Genomic DNA, 18,489 nt, shown 5'->3' with positions numbered 1-18,489 from the left:
TCATAACAATTATTTCGAAAAATTTCCAAAAATTTTTTGACCTCCAATACTTTCATGCTCAAAAATTAACGTAACTAAGTGACATTTGAATTTCCGCGGGTTAAGTATGACAACTGCAACGTTCCCGAGTTCTAATTGCTGTACCCCACCACACGTCAAGTATTTTAAAATTATTTATATTTTAAAAATCAATGTTTTTTAAACAAATCGGTCAAAAAATTCAGAGTTTTTTTTCAAAAAATTTCGAATTTTTCCATTCAACAGTGGATAAGTTTTTAAAAAAAAATGGTAAGAACCGTTTCCAAGATATTCAGGAAACTACATGTTTTTCTTATACTTGGTAGATCTCTAGCATGTTAATTACCCTGATTAAAAGAAACCATTCGAAACGATTTGCAATGTTAAACTTCCACAAGAATGGCGATTCAAAAGTATTCAACGTATTCAAAAGCATTAAAAAGTATTTAAAATTTTTTTTTTCGGATCGTTTCAAATCGTTTCTTTTAATAAGGGTATGCACTTTTTGATTGTTAATATCTTGTCTTACAATCGGTGAAAAAATTTCATATTTTTTTTTTATTAAATATCAGACATTTTTGTTAATCTCATGTTTTAATTTCATCGCATTCCTAAGAAAAGTCATTTTGCGAATGAGCTACCTTAAAAAAAAAATTCTAAAAATTTTATTTCTTCCCATGTTATTTTAACGGAAAAACAAAATTGCAATCAGGGAGTACTTAACATTAATATTAAGGGTTCAAATTTTAACAGTCATCTTCTTTCATCCTACTGATACTTCTGAGGTTGTGTTTTTAGAAAAAAAAAAAAGGCCAATATATAAATAGTCGATGAATACAATAAATACAAAAATAGTCATTAATACAAAGCCATCAATAGTTGAATAGAAACGGTGTCTTACTGTGTGTTAATTGAATTTAAATCTAGTACCAAAAATAATGATCTTACGATATTCCATGATGTTTCATAAAATTTATAAAACCATCACATTGAGTTTAGAACAAAATTTATTCATACAAAATTCAAATAAATTTTGTGTAAATATAATAATATTTTTTTAATGGTGAAATACTACGTTAGCTTACTTAAAAAACTTTAGCCTTACTTTTTACAAAACTATCACACGCCTTTGAATCGATAAATTATAATAAGAAAAAAGCAGGACAGTAAAATCTTACATGATCACTACTTTTCAATTAATCAGCAATTTAGCTCATCCCTGGCGGATGCGTGACCACCGTTAAAATATGGTGAAATGATGGTGAATTAACCGTGAGTTTACTCTACCAATTATAAAAGTCTACTAACTATCAAATGACCGTCATTCGACGGTGAAAAATAAGAGAAGTTGTGAGAGCTTAAGACGATGGGTACATTGTCTACATCGAATGATTTAATGGTCAATAGACGATTACTTTAGAGTAAAGCGATGATGCCCGGGAAAAACGAATTATATATGGTCATATATAGATCATATATGTCCATATATGGGACATATATGACGATACATGTGAATATATAATTTTCGATTGTTTCTATACATGGATATATATAACTATATAAAGGTATATGTATAATAATATATATGGGCATACATAAAAGTGAACATCAAAATTTTTATGCATCTCAAATTCTATATATGACCATATATAACTATATATGTGTATATAATATATATAGGTGTATATAATAATATATGGTCATACATAAAGGTGACCATGAAAATTCTATACATCTCGAATTCTGTATATGACCATTTATAACTATATATAAGTACATATAATAATATATGATCATACATAAAAGTGATCATGAAAATTTTATGCATCTTGAATTCTATTTATGACCATATATAACTATATATAGGTATATATAACAATATATGGTCATATATGAAGGTGACGATGAAATTTTCAAACATCCCGGGCAAAACGAATTATATATGGTCATATGTAGATCATATATGGGACATATATGACGATAGATGGAAATGTATAGTTTTCGATTGTTATTGTATATAAATATTAGGGTGCTTCGTTTCCGGTGGAAGTATGTTTTTCCTTGCTAATCAAGCAAAATATTGTTTTTTATGCTAAAACAAAAATTCCTGCCGAGTTTGAGCTCTTAATTCCAATCCTAAGTACTTCCATTTGATTTACAAGATTTTCCATTTAAAATACATATAAAATAAATTACTTTTTTTTAACTTTGTGATACTCAGCTGCATTTTATGATATCGACGCGGTTTTAGTCACAAATTGTAGGGCATTTGGTGTTCTTCAAAAGTGCCCATAGTTACTTAGCTGTAATTCCAGCTGTTTAACTTGTGTTCGTTGTGGAAGTCATTTTTCCTCTGAAATTGACATTTATTGGCTTGCAGAACAGAAACCAAGGAATGTACAGCAACGATGTTAATGAGAATTTTATAGGAAACTTTATTTTCTTCAAAAAAAATCTTATGAGTCAAATCGCTAAAGTCCATAGTATCTGAGTTATAGTAATTTTAATAATTTGAAAAATTTAATATTAAAAAAAAAAAATGACAATCGATATGTCATTTTTTAAAATATTAATATTACTATAACTCGGAAACTATGGACTTTAGCGATTTGACTCATAAGATTTTTTTTGAAGAAAATAAAGTTTCCTATAAAATTCTCATTAACATCGTTGCTGTACATTCCTTGGTTTCTGTTCTGCAAGCCAATAAATGTCAATTTCAGAGGAAAAATGACTTCCACAACGAACACAAGTTAAACAGCTGGAATTACAGCTAAGTAACTATGGGCACTTTTGAAGAACACCAAATGCCCTACAATTTGTGACTAAAACCGCGTCGATATCATAAAATGCAGCTGAGTATCACAAAGTTAAAAAAAAGTAATTTATTTTATATGTATTTTAAATGGAAAATCTTGTAAATCAAATGGAAGTACTTAGGATTGGAATTAAGAGCTCAAACTCGGCAGGAATTTTTGTTTTAGCATAAAAAACAATATTTTGCTTGATTAGCAAGGAAAAACATACTTCCACCGGAAACGAAGCACCCTAATGAATATATATATAACTATATATAGGTATATATAATAATCTATGGTCATACATAAAAGTGGATATAAAAATTTTGTACATCTCGATATCACACACATCGAATATCAATCGACCAATTTTTAGTGTAATAACAATAATCAATCAACCATTATCATTATATTTTGCTTTTTCGAAAGTGATTATATTCGTTCAATCTTAGGTAGCACAACTAAACTTCGTTGTATTTTTCGGTCGCATAACCTAGTCGTCAAAGCGTCGGTCTCTCATACGTACGGAAGGTCCCGGGTTCGAATCTTACTGAAACGGGTGCGGTTATTAATAAGTCTAGCGTTTTTTCTCTGAATTTCCAATTCGATAAGGAATTCAATAATTCGCAGATCTGTTAATCTCAGCATTTCCAAAATAATAAAAAAAAAAATTTAATTTTAGTTAAAATTTTTATACATAGTCATATCAAGTCATATGTGATCATATCAAGCTATATATAATCATATCAAACTATATATGCCCATATATTGTCAATTTCTATACATAGTCAGGTCAAGTTATATATGGTCATATCGAGCTATATAAGGCCGTATAAAATTATATATCGTTATATATCGTCAATTTCCATATATTGCCATATATGTCGCATTTATATAATTCGTTTTTCCCGGGTGCTTTCTAGGTTTTTGTTTAGTAGCTTTATCGTGCTACAACTTTCAAGAAAGGCAGGCAATATGCGTTGTCGATTGTCTTTGATTTGGTTACTAGCCGTGATTTCAGGTGAAATTAACCGACAACGAAAAATATTTCAGTGGTATATAAATAGAGATTTATTTTTAAAACTTGGTATTTCGACGGTCAATTTAAAGTCGTTTGTAAGTTGAGTGTCTGTGAGTAAATAGTAAAGCGTTGAAAAAGCAATGGTTTCTTACGCATGAAATGTTGGTAAGTTACCAGTCGAAGTTTTATTTTATGAAATTATTTATCATCGTATAGACTCATAGTAGACAATGTCTAAAAACTAAAATTAAGAAATTATTATAAATTTGAAGATTACTGTTTTTTATAATTATGGTTATGCAATATTTATAAGTCATCAATCGTGATTAAGTAACACAATCACCGTAATATGCTAGTTCTTAGTGAATAAATTAAAGGTGAAGTGTCGTTCAAAACACTATAAACTAGCTTACACAAGACGGTATTGCCTGCATCTTCAGTCGGTAGATTAACAGTGATTGAACCGATGTGCCCAGCGTATTTTTTTGTGACTTGGCCATAAAATACACGGATTTGTGTGGCATAGTAACCGAATATTATAGGTGAAAGTATAATTGTTATCTTTCACAACTTCACCTATCAATGACAGTCAAATCATTTATTATTGACGCATCGGTAACGGTTGATTCATATTTCATTTAGCGTAAATTAATGACGATTCTGCAGTGACATCGAAACCGCTAGAGTGTCTATCGACTTAAACGGTGATCGAATTATTGGGTTGATTATCTATACAATCAAAAAACCATCGCCTTTCAGATTTGATGGTCCCTTGGATGGTCACTTTTTTTTCGAAAATATGCAAGTAAGTATTCAAAATATCACTCATCTATTGTTTTTTGTTTAAATTATAGGTGAACATGACAAAAAAAGAGAAAACGAAAAAAAATTAAATTTTTCTTTAACCAAATAAATATTCACTATCTTTTATATTAATACTTTTCTCCGTATATGTGAGACAAAAATACTCGTCAAACTTGCATTATTAATTTGACAAGAATATTCTATTTTAACGTAATTAAAAACATATAATTTGAAGCAGTACATTGCAAAGGTGTTTGAACTCTAAATAATACTAGTCTTTTCAGCAATATTTCTTTACACAATAAAAGAAAATGGACATAAAGGTACTTTATATGAAAATACTTATTTATATACTAATATGATTAAACGATAGTTCTTAATATAATTTTTAAGGCGCCTTTTATCATTTTCAGCACCTTCAAAATATGTTAATAATTACATAAATAATTCGGCTAACCTTTTTGAGGTCACAATTAAGAACGATATAAAATCATAAAGCTTTATCATTAATAACTAAATAACTATTTGTGTTTGAGATAAAGGTTGTTTTCATCGTTATGACATAAAAGTACTTCTTTTAATTACGTTAAAAACTGGTGATAAGAATATTCATATTAGTTGTTCTAAACGTAAATACGATTTCAAGACGTATATAAGTAAGAATTTCTTGCACTGAAATGCTAACTAATAATTGTCAAGATATGAGCAATGGGACGTTCTATGCACATATGTTTTTCAAGAATATTCAATTAAATCTTCAATATATCAGTCATTAATGTTTTTTTTTAATTATAAGTAAAAATAAAAACAAACATTGAAAAATAAAATCAAAAATAAAATTTAATATATTTTTAACGAAATAAATATTCACTGTACTTTAAATTAATACTTTTTTCCTCTTATGTAAAAGAATCGTACTTTTTAAATTTACCTTGTTAACTATTGAAGAAAATGTTTTAGTCAAATGTTACTAAAAACATGCAATTTAAAGAAGTATATAGCAAAGAATTTCGAGCTCTAAATTACAACCATATTGTCTTGACGGCAAGATTTTTTTGCATAACAAAAGAAAAGTAACTTATGCTTGAAGCTAGTTTTAATAATGACATTTATTCATATACTAATATTATGGAACGATAATACTCGATATAGAATTTGAGATACTTCTCAGTATTCTTGGCTGTTTCAAAATATATTAGTAAATTATATAAACAACTCTTCTAATCTTTATTTAAATCATAACTGACCAATATAATATCATAATGCTTCACTATAGTTAAAAACATAAAAATTTAAATCTTTAATAAAAGCTGCTCTTTATCGTTATACGGAATAAAAATACTTCTTTTAAATGCGTTATAAATAAGTGACAAGAATCGTTGTATTAGTTACTCTCAAAATTAAAACGAGTTAAAAAAATATATAAGAATTTCTTTTTTCTTGAATGCTTACTAATAATGATCAAAACGTAATGGACTGAGCAAGCAATTGTGAAATTAATGAAATTATTTACTGCTATATTTTGCAGCACTGTTTATTCAATTTCATAAGAAATAACGATGAATGTGAATATAATTTGAAAATTAAAACAAAAATATAAACTGATTTGTTACGTCCAGCTCAGATGCAGAACTTTTTATATTAAATTTTATTTTCATATTAAAATTACGTGGCGACCAAATTTTATTTTTCTTTAATAATTCTAGAGCGATAAGAAATAATTTAGTTGTAGAAAAAAAAGTTTTGGAATTAGTAAATCAGTTTTGCTCTAACGCACGTAAAAAATACTAGAACAAACAACCAAATGAATTTTTAATGACCCCTCGGGTCACAATAGAATGAAGGCCCAAAGGCCATCTGGAAACAATTTTTTACGAATTAACAAAAAAATATTTATCAACAAAAGTGTACTTAAAATATTTTAAAAGAAAAATTGAAAGTTCAACAATGACTCATTTTTAAATAAATAAAGTAAACAAAGTACATAATCTTATAAGCCTTACATTTGTAAGTGCACTTTTGTAGATAATAATATTTCGGTGCCCACGTAAACGTAAACCAGATACCTAAAGAAATGAATTTAATGACACGTGGTTCAGAATATTCAAATGAATAATTTTAAATGCAATAAATTCTATAGAAAAGACTTTTATCAAGGAATGTTCACGTAAATGATATACAAAATAAATCTTACTTAAAGGAATTCGAATAAATAATTTATTAATGGAAAAATCAACAAAAGGAATTATTTGAATAAATAATATCAAAATGAATAATAATTATCAACCAAACAAATAAATTAAATAATATTTACATGAGTAAATTTATAAAAATACGTACATGAATATGCGGGACGCCATTCAATGACAATTTCATATAAATAAATATATATGTTAATTAATAAAATTCAAATAGATAAAAATTGGAAGAATAAATACGAAATTTTATATAAATAATTGAATAAATTAATAAAATTTAAGTAAATAAAAATTATAAGAATAAATGTAAAATTTTACATAAATAATTGAATAAATTAATAAAATTTACAAAAGTAAAAACTATGAGAAAAAAATATAAAATTTTATATGAACAAATAAATTAACTAATAGAATTTACAATAGAAAAAATTCATGCAAACAGATATAAAATTTTATATAAGTAAATAAGTAAACCAATAAAACCTAAATAAATAAAATTTATATAAATAATTAAAATTATTCATAAGGAAAACTTATAAAATAGATATAAATTTTTATTATTATAAATAAGTTACAATATCGTTATAAATGTAATATTGTGCATGTGGGTGTATGTGTGTATGCTTCCACACATAGGCCTGCATCGGGGTGGGCCTTTACCACTTCCCTAACGGAAAATCCTAGGGAAAGGGAAAGGACCCAAAGGAATTGTGCTCCGATTGGACACAGTTTTCAGTTTGTGAATAATTAAATTAGAAATATCAAGTTTACGTCAAAACAAATTGTAACCACGAATAGTGCAGTACAGTAAACTCAGTGAAAACCAGAAAAATACTCCAATCTCCACAACTTCAGGTACTGTAATCTTTAAGTTTATGTATGCCAGATTATAGAAACATTTTCAACACACGGAAATATTATAAAAGAACGTATTGTATTCGAAATTCTGTAGTCCTCTTTAGTATTTGAAATCAATTTAGTCGTAACCATTTTATTGTAAATTAGAGTCGGTGGACTAGCCACCTAATACTTTTAATATCAAGTTTATTGTTTTCACATCATCAAAATTTAAAATTGTATAATATATAGTAGTTAAATTCGTATATTCAATATCTTTCATTTAAAAACAAACCTTTCAGATAATTACTTAGTGTGATCCCGGTCTATTGGTCGAAAGACTAGGGCCGAAAATAATAATAATAATAATAACTTGTCCAACATCACAGTACAAGCTACTAGTTGAACATAACAGATTTCAAACAAAATAAAAAAAATAATCTTCAATGTACTTTAATTGCTTGAAAGTATGCATTTTTATAACTTCCTGCTAAGAAAATCGACGATTTTCAAAAATTTCGGGAAGTTATTGTTTTCACCCCGATTTTCGAAAATCGAGTTTTCATCAGATGTCGACGTTTTGAGGTCCTAGAAAGCTATTCTGACTATTTTCAGAATGATATCCGTGTGTGTGTGTATGTGTGTGTGTGCGCGTGTGTGTGTGTGTAAACTCTTTGTAACTTTTGAACTAATGAATCGATTTGGGTGGTTGAGGTGGCAATCAAAAGAGCTTGTTGGCCATCAACTTTCCTGAAAATTTCAGATCATTTGATCGAATAGACTCGAAAATATTTGCGAATTACAAAAAAAAAAATTTTTTTTTAGTTTTTTATTGATTTCTCAGAAACGACTTATACGATCGACTTCAAAATCTGATCAGCTCTATAACAAAATAAAACGCGTCGATTGCCGCCTTAGCCATCTCAATCGGATAATTCGTTCGAGAGTTATCGCGGGAGAAAGAAATGGTGAAAAACAGTTTTTTGCGAATATCTTCAAAACAACTCTACAAAATAATTCCGAAATCTATTCAGGTTTAAAATCTATTAAAACGCGTCAATTGCCACCTCAAACATCAAAATTGGATAATTTGTTGGAGAGATATCGTGGGAGAAAGAAATGCTAAAAATGGTTTTTTTCGAAAATAATGGTATACAAAAGTATTTTTGAGCTCGAAGAGCTCGAAAATGTATTTACAGCGATGTTTTCGAGCTTAAGGAACTCGAACACAGCGGGAAGTTTTGGGGCTGGCCCGCAGGGTCAACCGATAGACGAATTTTTTTTCTATAAATACTTTTGATGAATTTTTTTTTTAACAAAAACTTGAGTGACATAGCAAGTTGAAGATTCGTTTTTTATAGTTAAATAAAACATAGACTATTTCATCAGCCAAAATTTTTTTCTTTTCATCACTAAAAAACGAAACGTTTCCCATTTATCTCACTGATAAATGACAAGAATATTGAGATTCTTACTAATGGTAGAGTAATTTTAATAAGTAAATGAAGCTCTTGAATGAATAAAAAAAAAAATAAACCAATTATTTGACTATCATTCTTCGCAGCCACGTAAACTTCACGCCACGCTTTCTTTTGACACTAGTTATCAATAAGAAGCCGGAGCTTAATTGATGTTCTATTTTTTGAATCTTCATTTTTTTCTATTGCCCGTTAACCGGGTTTTACTGAAAGTACTTGTTTCAATTGACTGAGCTCGCCAAACTCATTTATTACCGCAGCTTTTTCTTTTTCAGTCCATACACAGCGCATCATATTTTGATGCTGAGATACTGAAAGAATAACATCTTTTAATAAAAGAAAAAAAAAAAAAAAAAAAAAAGTGATATAAATTAGTTTTTAATATCTTAACAATTTTGCCTATTGAGGAGAGCCCTTAGTAATTTATTGCAAGCTCTTTTCTTGAACAGAACCTCTAAATGGAAAATTCAGAACAACACTCGACAATACCCTGTAATCTATCAATCAACGTTTTCATTTCTCAATAATGTTAACTTGTTTTAGAGAAGAACATCGACAAATTTTACATTTACTACGCAAGTATAACAAAGTTAGTACTGTTCGTGGACTTGAGGGTTATAGGAGAAAAAGTTTAGACTCCTCTAAAAGCATCAATAAATTCTCAACTTGTCACAGTTGATAAGAAATAATCTCATCAAAATTCAAGAAAATTATTTTTAAACTATACTTTAGATTCTTTTTGCATTAAAAAATTAAACTTATGAGTTTTAAATCAAACCAATAGCTAAAACTTTACCATCTTTATATTTTAAATTTAAACATATCGAATTTTATTTAGCATATATAATTTATGTAAGTCTCTGTTATTGACGATTAAACCGATTTATGGAATATTAGATAGTATAAAAATATATAACTTTTATAAGTTAATTACAAAACTGTATAAAATTATAGACTATTACTTTTTTTTTTTCAATATTTTTTTTTTTATCTACGGTTATAAAAATGAAATTTATTGATTTCTAATTTAAAAATTAAATTTTGCTGTGTTAAAAACTAATCAGGAAAAAATTATCTATCATGTTTATTAATATTTGATAAAATAATAGCATTTCATATGGTTTCCAAAATTTCATGACTTCAACAAAAATGCATAATAAAATTTCAATTTAACTGAGCAAAATACACGCCTGTATGTACACAGAAAAAAAAAATATTAGGCTCAAAGTAAGGTTTTTGAGCCAAGAAACTTTTGAGGACATAAAATGGAAATCGAGATTTTCTTGAGGGAAGTAAAAAAATTCCTTGGATTTTGAATCTTGAAAAAATAAAAAATATTTTTGACTCAATAAATCTTCAAAGATTGATTCAGCAGTTGAGTTTTTTAGTTAAATAATTCAAATTTCTTGATTTAATAAATATTGTTCATTACCGTAATGTATTTATTACTTCAATCAAAAAATAGAAATATTCAGTTCAAGAAAGTTAAAATATTTAATAAAGTAATACGATGTTTTGAATCAATGAAAAGTGGTAATTTGAACTAAAATACAAATCTCAAATCAAGATCACTGCAGGCTTAAGCCAAGTAAGTTTTCTCTTGGATTCACGCAGAGGTTCTCCCACTCTTTTCTCACTACTCTATCTCTATCTTTGTCACTCCTACACAAAAAATGGAAATTTTGTCCTCGTTGTAAGGTTAAGGACATGAAATTTAAAAAAAAAAATAATAATTATATCATAAATGTTGTTATAATCATTTGTAAGTTTAGCAAATATTTGGGCACATATGTATTTTATTTACAATAAATTCTGCTATTTTAGGAATTTCCGAGGGAAATTTCGTCTATTATTTTTTCGAATTTAATTAATTTTATAAAAACTTAAGAAGGTGTAATTCTTTAGAATTATGAAAAAAAAAAAATAATAAATAAATAAATCAATAAATATAAGAATTAAATAATTTTTTTTTTTCAAAACTGCATTAATTGAATTTAAAACTATTACAAAAAAAAAAAAAGAGAACATTATTTAAATTAAAATTTTAATCATAAATATTTATTAGTTACTATAACTTAGAAAAAAATATTTTCAAATTGAAAAACCTTGATGATTTACAAATGAAGGCAAAATTTTTTTTATTATAAATATTGAACTCTTTTAAACTTTTAGTAGTCAATAAAAGAATTTTTTTTTAGCTTAGTCTTGAGTATATATAGTACTGAATAGCTTTAAGTAAAAGAATAAATTTCCACTACTGAATCCGCGTGGTGGCCGAGTGGTCTAAAGCACATGACTTAAGCTGCTCTCAATAGAAGGGTCGGCCGTTCGAGTCCCATCATATGTAAAAAAAATTGAAATTCCTTCTTTACCGAAGGTTGAAAAAATAACATTTAAACCTCCAGAGGGTTGTGTAAGTCGCAGAAAAGGATAACTTTTTTAACCAAAAATAATTATTTCTTGAAAAACCGAAAAAAAAAAATACTTGGGCCGAGAATCAAATCATTTTAAACTAAGAAAAAAAATACTTGTGCTGAGAATTAAATCATTTTACACCAAGAAAAAAAATACTTGACATAAGTCTGAAATGTTTCTGAATAAATACAAAAGTTTCTCAAGCTGAATAATTTTATTCTTGAATCGAGACAGTTATTTATTTAATAAAGAAATTAGTTTCTTAATCCAAATTTTTTTGTTGTTTTAATCAAAAACAAAGTGTGAACTTGATTCAAGAAAAAATTTGGGAAGAACGTAAATTCCTTAATTCAAGTAAACCTTTTTTTCTGTGTATGATTATAAATTAAGTAAAAATAGAATCATATAAAAAGACTTACTGTTTATTTTTCTTTGGCTACAAAATCGTTACTCAATTTAGTTTGTGATTTTCCATCAGTACAGTTTCTTTTTTCAGCAGAATCGGAATTCCTTTCTTTAAAATTTTCATGTTTTTTTTATGACTTTCAGATATTTTAGTATGTTTTGCATTTTTAATTGGGCAACATTGGTTTGTTCTGCTGATTTTGTTATGTTGTTTCGTTTTCCTAGATCCACATTATCAATATTTTCCTCTTCTGAATCATCACTGCTGCTGCTATTTTCGCTTTCTCCATGAGCTTCCTCTACACTGTCTCTTCGTCCTTTTTCATCATTCATAACAGACTCTATGAGTTTAGCAACAAGAGTCATCTCTGCAATCGATACATCCACACGATATACATTTTTATGTATCTCTTTATAGTGGCCCATTAAATTAGCTAAGCGATCGACATCTGCATCTTCGATTCCAATCATAGCGGTGTGAGTAGCAACTTGCTTACGTAATTTCGTTACTCTCAATCACTCAGGATATTTTGCCCCACAAACATCTGCGAACTTTCGTAACAGCGGACAAATACGGATGCATGATTTTTGAAGGAAATTACAAGTAGGACAGCACAACACATATGGATTATCTGTGTCTATACCCGCCTCAGAACGATATTTGTTAATCATTTGGATGCATGTAACAATAAATTTGTGAAGCAACATAGGTACAGTTCGATATCTTTTTCCTCTAGTAGTTATGCGAATAAACTTATCAGCTAATTCCCGAGATTCATTAGAAAGTTGTTCATATATATCTGGATTCAAGGTTTCACTCAAGTTAACTTGTTTGTTGAAATCTTCAACTAAAATCATTTCGACATCGCCTGGTCTGTGACGATTGAATATTTCCACAAATATTGAAGTATACTGAATCAGAGCTTCCCACACTGTTAAGCTGAATGATTGTTTTAATTTGCCAAGACAATCAAGACAATTCTTATTTAAATAATCGTACAGAAGCTTTATATCTTCTTTCAAAGGCAGTTCTTGGTTTTTTCCTCGACGCATTTCCATTGTCCCTGCGCTGTCGACGATCGATAAAATGGGACTCTATTAATTGGATAGTACGCTTGACCGTGCGACGAATGAGTACTCTACGGGGGCCCCGAGTCCCGCCGTTTCTAGAATCTAAAAGTTCATAAACATCTGGATGGTACGAGCCTGGGATGAGATTGAGAGTGGAGACCGTGGGCTTCGCAGCGTACAGAGGCGCACTCCAGCGTCACTCACTGCTTAGAGCTGCACACAATCAGTCGCATTTAAAATTCATCAGAATATTATCAATAAAACTTATAATAATTAAATAGATTTATGGTGAGTTGTGAGACCCTATGCAAATAAATTAACATCACTAAAGTGAGTTTTGGAAAACCAGTATTTAAGAAAACGGTGAGTCTAAGTCTGACCCCGGACACCATCTTACAATCCATGGTTGCTGTGGGTCTTGTAAAATTTTATCTAGAAATTATAAAATTGCGTTGAGTTTTACAACCACGTAATTAATAAAATAAATTCATTGATAGCGGCAGAAAAGAGGCGAAAATCAACAGCATCCGGCATCAGTCAGTAAGAGCGAAATCCCTCTTCTCACCTAATGGCGTCATCATCTACACCAGCAACTACTTTGGTAAATTTGGAAGACATCTTGGTTAATTAAACCTTTTATTTTCTAAATTAATTTCTAAAGGAGACAAAGAAAAATTATGCATAGATAATTATTAATGAGATAAAATTTATTGGTTCCCGCGGCGTGGGTTCGAGAGTGTTCGGTCGCCACTTGGAATAAGTGTATGGGTTTGTCTTTGTTAGGTAGCGTCATATTGAATAATTATTTGAGTTAAGTCTAAAGACCCCTGATTAATTATTTAATAATTAATAATTGTGATATTTAAATTTAATTTAACTTAGCAGGTATTTTTCTAAAGATACTGAGTCTCACAGACCGTTCTCTAGAAGGTGCTAGAATTTTAGTTAGATAGTGACCTTGGTGCGAAGTCTCACCGACCGCACCACTGGGAACTTTATTTAAGTAAAATTTATTATGATAAAATTTAAAAGAAATAAAATTCAGGCTAGAAAGTCAATCCAGAACTTCAGGCGTCATTTAAAATTTTTTAATTACGGACAGAGTGTGGGTGAGTGTGAATTGAGATAAATTATTTCCTCTCCAGCAATATTTGTTGTATATATAGTAAATGCCAATTGTTATTATAATTTAAGAAATTTATATTGAATTTAAAAGTAATTAAATATTAAAATACGTTTGATATTGTCGGGAAATTTTAAGACTTATTTTGTTGAAGATAATCAATATTGAAATAGGAAACATATCTGTTGCCATATGATTATTATAAATAAATTTGGATGTATATTTTTAAATTAATTTTTCTAAAATAATTATTCTCAATCGATTAATAAAGCTGAGTCTTACCGACCGCTCATTAAGTGATTAAATTTATTGATATTTGATACCTAACTCTGCAGCTGTATGGTCCAGCTACGATAAGGAGATGTTCGGACTCATCCTTGAGATTTCTTTTCTCTCTGCTTTGTTTTTTGCCTTGTACACGATACTGAGAGATCGTGCAACTTACTCTCAGTGGCGCCCTTAGAACTTTTGGGTTCAAAAGGTGTCCTATAACAGGGTTATGCTGTTACTCTAGTCGTCCTTAATTTACCTTCTTAAGGGCGCCACTGGAAGTGATGACGGCCTCCCAGAGCCGGATCTTAGATCGTCAGGGTCGGTGTAATTTATTTAATTGTAAGAGAAGGATGAGAAAGGATAACTTATAAAAAATTTACATCTCCGATTAAAAATTTAAACCTTTTATTTATTCAATAACCTTTTTAACCTTTTTTACCTTCATAAATCTTATTCACATGTAACCTTTTATAAACCTTATAACCTTATCTCTTTTATGAACCTTATAACATTATACCTTTTATAAACCTTATAACATTATACCTTTTATAAACCTTATAACGTTATACCTTTATTAAAACCTTATTTTTATTAACCTGCGATATTTCACTTAACCTAATTTAATTTATTGACTCGCAATAATTTCTTTATTAAAATTGGCCAACGACCTTTGGCATTTCCACACACTCACGCACACAATAATTTTAAAAATCGCTTAACCTTCGCGATAATTAATTACTAAGCTTTCCATTAAAATTCTTATCTATTTCACTCACACACTCACTCCATCCTCTGGACTTTATTTACACACACTGAGTTACAATAATTTTCCCGCAATAAATAAATTAATTAATTTGGAAAATTATATAATTATTAATTAATTTATTAGTTGAATTTTTCTTTACTTTTATTTATTGTTATTCCTTTTATTAATTTTATCACCAATAACTTTTAACTTCAATAACACAACGACTTTTCCTCAGTGAATTCATCGCAACGTTACCACTTCATTTGAACTCAAGTTCCGCCATTTTTTATCAGCTTTTATCCCGTGCTCCTTTTCAGGTACTTGTTCCTCACAATAATTATTCTTATTTTTATTAATACCTTTCCATTAATTATTTCCTCTATTTAATTTCATTAATTAACTTAATTTTTCCTATTTAATTTTTTTACCTGCGACTTTGAACACGGACCCTTTTATAATTTTTCCCGAGACAATTTCTTATTAATTTTATTTATTTTTATTTATTTTATTAATTTTACTTATAATTAATTAACTTTCCGACTAGCGATTATGACTAGATTCGACAGTTTACGGTGCGTGAGTTACCCGACCCACCTGGAAACTTCTAGAATATTTCTGGCTACCTGCCTGGAAATATTTGACTATATAATCGCTCCGGCTACCTGCCTGAAGCTTATTAATTAACTATTTTATATATTTTACTTCTGGGTTAAATTATTACGAACGAACCAACGCGACGCTACCAGACGTATGACGATGTATTAATTAAAATTTTCCGGCTTCCTGCCTGAAAAAATTTTAAATAAATACCTTTACAACAAATTAACTTCCTGGTTCCTTTCTCGTCGTTGTGGTTGTCTTGGTTTCGTCCTGGTCTGGTCTGGTATTTATAATTTTCCGTCTCGTTCCTGTAATTGTCCCTTGTCTCTTCTCTCCTTCTATCTCTAAACTCTCCTCTACCCGTTCTCTCCTCCAACCTGCTTAATCAGACACAATCAGTAATATTCAGAAAAGATACCGGCTAACCGCCTGGTATCTGATAAAAGATTTGAATAATTTATCGCTCGGTTCCACATTAAAACACAAGCTCTCAATTAAATAATTTTACCTAATATAAAGTCGCAGCATCTAAATATCGGCGGTTATAAAGGAGTCTTATCGTAGCGTCTCCTCAGCTGTTGAACTTTCTCGACTCGACTAGGTCCGTTCGGTCTGGTCGTTCCGGCCACTAATGCCCGATTCTCGTTCCGGTCCCCGTTTTTAATTGCTCGTGCACCTCTTGACTTTGGTTGTCTTTCGTCTCCTACTTAATTCTAAGTGGGGTTGACGGTCAAGCAATTCAAATTTCCACTTCCAGACGACTAGTCCCTACCTACCCGGAATACCCTGGGTGGTAATGTCACATGACCGACAGTACACATAATAGATTTTATTTTGGACTTAGTTGAACGCGGTAAATTCGAATTTACCCCGTTACAGTCCGAATTGTGATTTCGTAAGCCCCGTCATCAAGACCACGGAAGTCGAGGGGTACCCGATTCTAAGCTACTTGGGTCAATCGTTTCTTCACGAGTTGTTTCGGTATCAAATTTTTCATTGTCATGATCACTCGACACTTCCGGATGTTCAAAAGAAGCTGGTGGTAAATTTTCTAAATCATGAAGAGGTGATGACAGAAAATTTTTTTGTAGAGGTAACGTTTGAACATCTTCAGAATCATTAAGAGTTGCTGATTGCACATTTTTAGATTTAGAATGTGTTCCGTCTCCTCTGATTTAAACTAATTTAGCATTATTTAAGATATCTTTTTCTCATTATTTGACATATTATTTAAGTCGATTAAAATCAAACTAGTTTATATTTAACTGGCAGTCAGCAGAAGACTGATGATTTTTTTTTTTTAAAATCCAGTCCCACAAAAACAATTATTTTGCTTTCATCAACTGACTAGCAGTCAGCAGAAGACTGATCATTTTTTAAAAAAAATCTAGTCCTGCAAAAAAAATGTTTTGCTCTTATCAACTGACTAGCAACACACGATGTGATGATCGCAAATTTTTATTGATTTTCATCGTAATCAAAGTTCGCGACAAATTGTTTTTTTTTTCTTATTCTATCATTGGCTGTCTTTGCTGGCATTTTTTTTTCGCGCAGGCGCTCTCAATTTTAATCTGCGTATGCTCAAAAAAAAGATGGCTATTATTTATTTATTTATTTATTTACGGGTAGGTGTCTTTCACGCATATGTCGTTTGCCTATATGTATCAATTACCCAAATCACAATGTCACATATCTTTATTATTCAAATTCTTATAACACATATATTTGATAATACATATGTTAAATAATTTAAATCCCGATAATACAAATAAAATTTACTTTTCACAGCAGATTAATTGGTTTGAAATATTAACACCAATTCATATAAATGTATATTCTTGACATGTTTGTAGGTGAAGCCACAATATTTAAAATATTTTAAACTTAAACTAACCATATAAAATAAAGCATGGAAATAATCTTAGGTATTTTAAATATAACGATTTTTAAATACAAAATTTTTATTGAAATAATGAGATTCTCACCCATTTTTGACACCTAGAGAACCTCTGCATGACTATCTTATGTGATCTTAGTTCTTACTGCCCGTCGTTTCGATTTAGGGCATCAAGATCTACTTCCAAACCAATTTTTCGCCCAATAGAGCCATAATTAGATTTTGTAAGTCGATTTTAGTTAACTATAGTTAAAACTGACCCTTAAAGAGTCAACATGGCTCAAAATCGCGATTCCGGCCACTGAAATCGACCTAAAAAATCTGATTATTGCTCTGTTGGGCTAAAAATTGGTTTGAAACTAGATTTCGATGCCCTGAATCGAAATCAGGCTTGGTATGAACTCAATTTTCAGAAGAAAGCCATCCAGAGGGTCCCTAAGCAGTCAACATGGCCCAAAATCGCGATTCTGTCCACTAAAATCGACCTAGAAAATCTAATTATGGCTCTATCGTACTAAAAATTTGTTTGGAAGTAGATTTTGATGCACTGAATCGCAATCAAGCCTTCTAGTACTGTGCAGGATCGTCTCACTGTTAGGAGCTTGGATTCGATCTAGACCCAAAATGTCCAGTGCCTTTTCATTTTAAGGGTTTCTACATCAGATTTCCTTCAAAATAATGTGTTCATTTAATGCCGTCAGATGGATGGTGGAACTAGAAGGCTGCTCTACGTCAGAAGGTAATAGGACGGGTATTTTCCATCACTTGCAGGGTGGTCTGACTGCAATTCTCACACACTGCCC

General features: G+C 29.7%; 1 protein-coding gene across 15 annotated transcripts in view; it reads right to left on the bottom strand.

Moving 5' to 3' along the window:
* The window catches only part of LOC103572023 (uncharacterized), a 370,788-nt gene that overhangs the window by 132,570 nt on the left and 219,729 nt on the right, over positions 1-18,489 (bottom strand). Inside the window, exons 4-5 of one of the 15 annotated variants that reach the window (XR_008404319.1) lie at positions 16,000-16,166; positions 13,170-13,258 (exon numbers count right to left, since the gene is read on the bottom strand). The exons of 13 other annotated variants lie outside the window; for them this stretch is intronic. The gene's annotated coding sequence lies outside the window, so the exon portion shown is untranslated. Of the gene's footprint in view, positions 1-13,169; positions 13,259-15,999; positions 16,167-18,489 lie in introns of those variants that run through there. One more of the 15 variants, XM_053742095.1, reaches the window with a different exon arrangement.

Source organism: Microplitis demolitor, chromosome 9, assembly GCF_026212275.2.
Source record: "Microplitis demolitor isolate Queensland-Clemson2020A chromosome 9, iyMicDemo2.1a, whole genome shotgun sequence".
Lineage (NCBI taxonomy): Eukaryota > Metazoa > Arthropoda > Insecta > Hymenoptera > Braconidae > Microplitis > Microplitis demolitor.
Note: the sequence above shows the minus strand (reverse complement) of the source record. Positions and strands in the feature narration are given on the sequence as shown.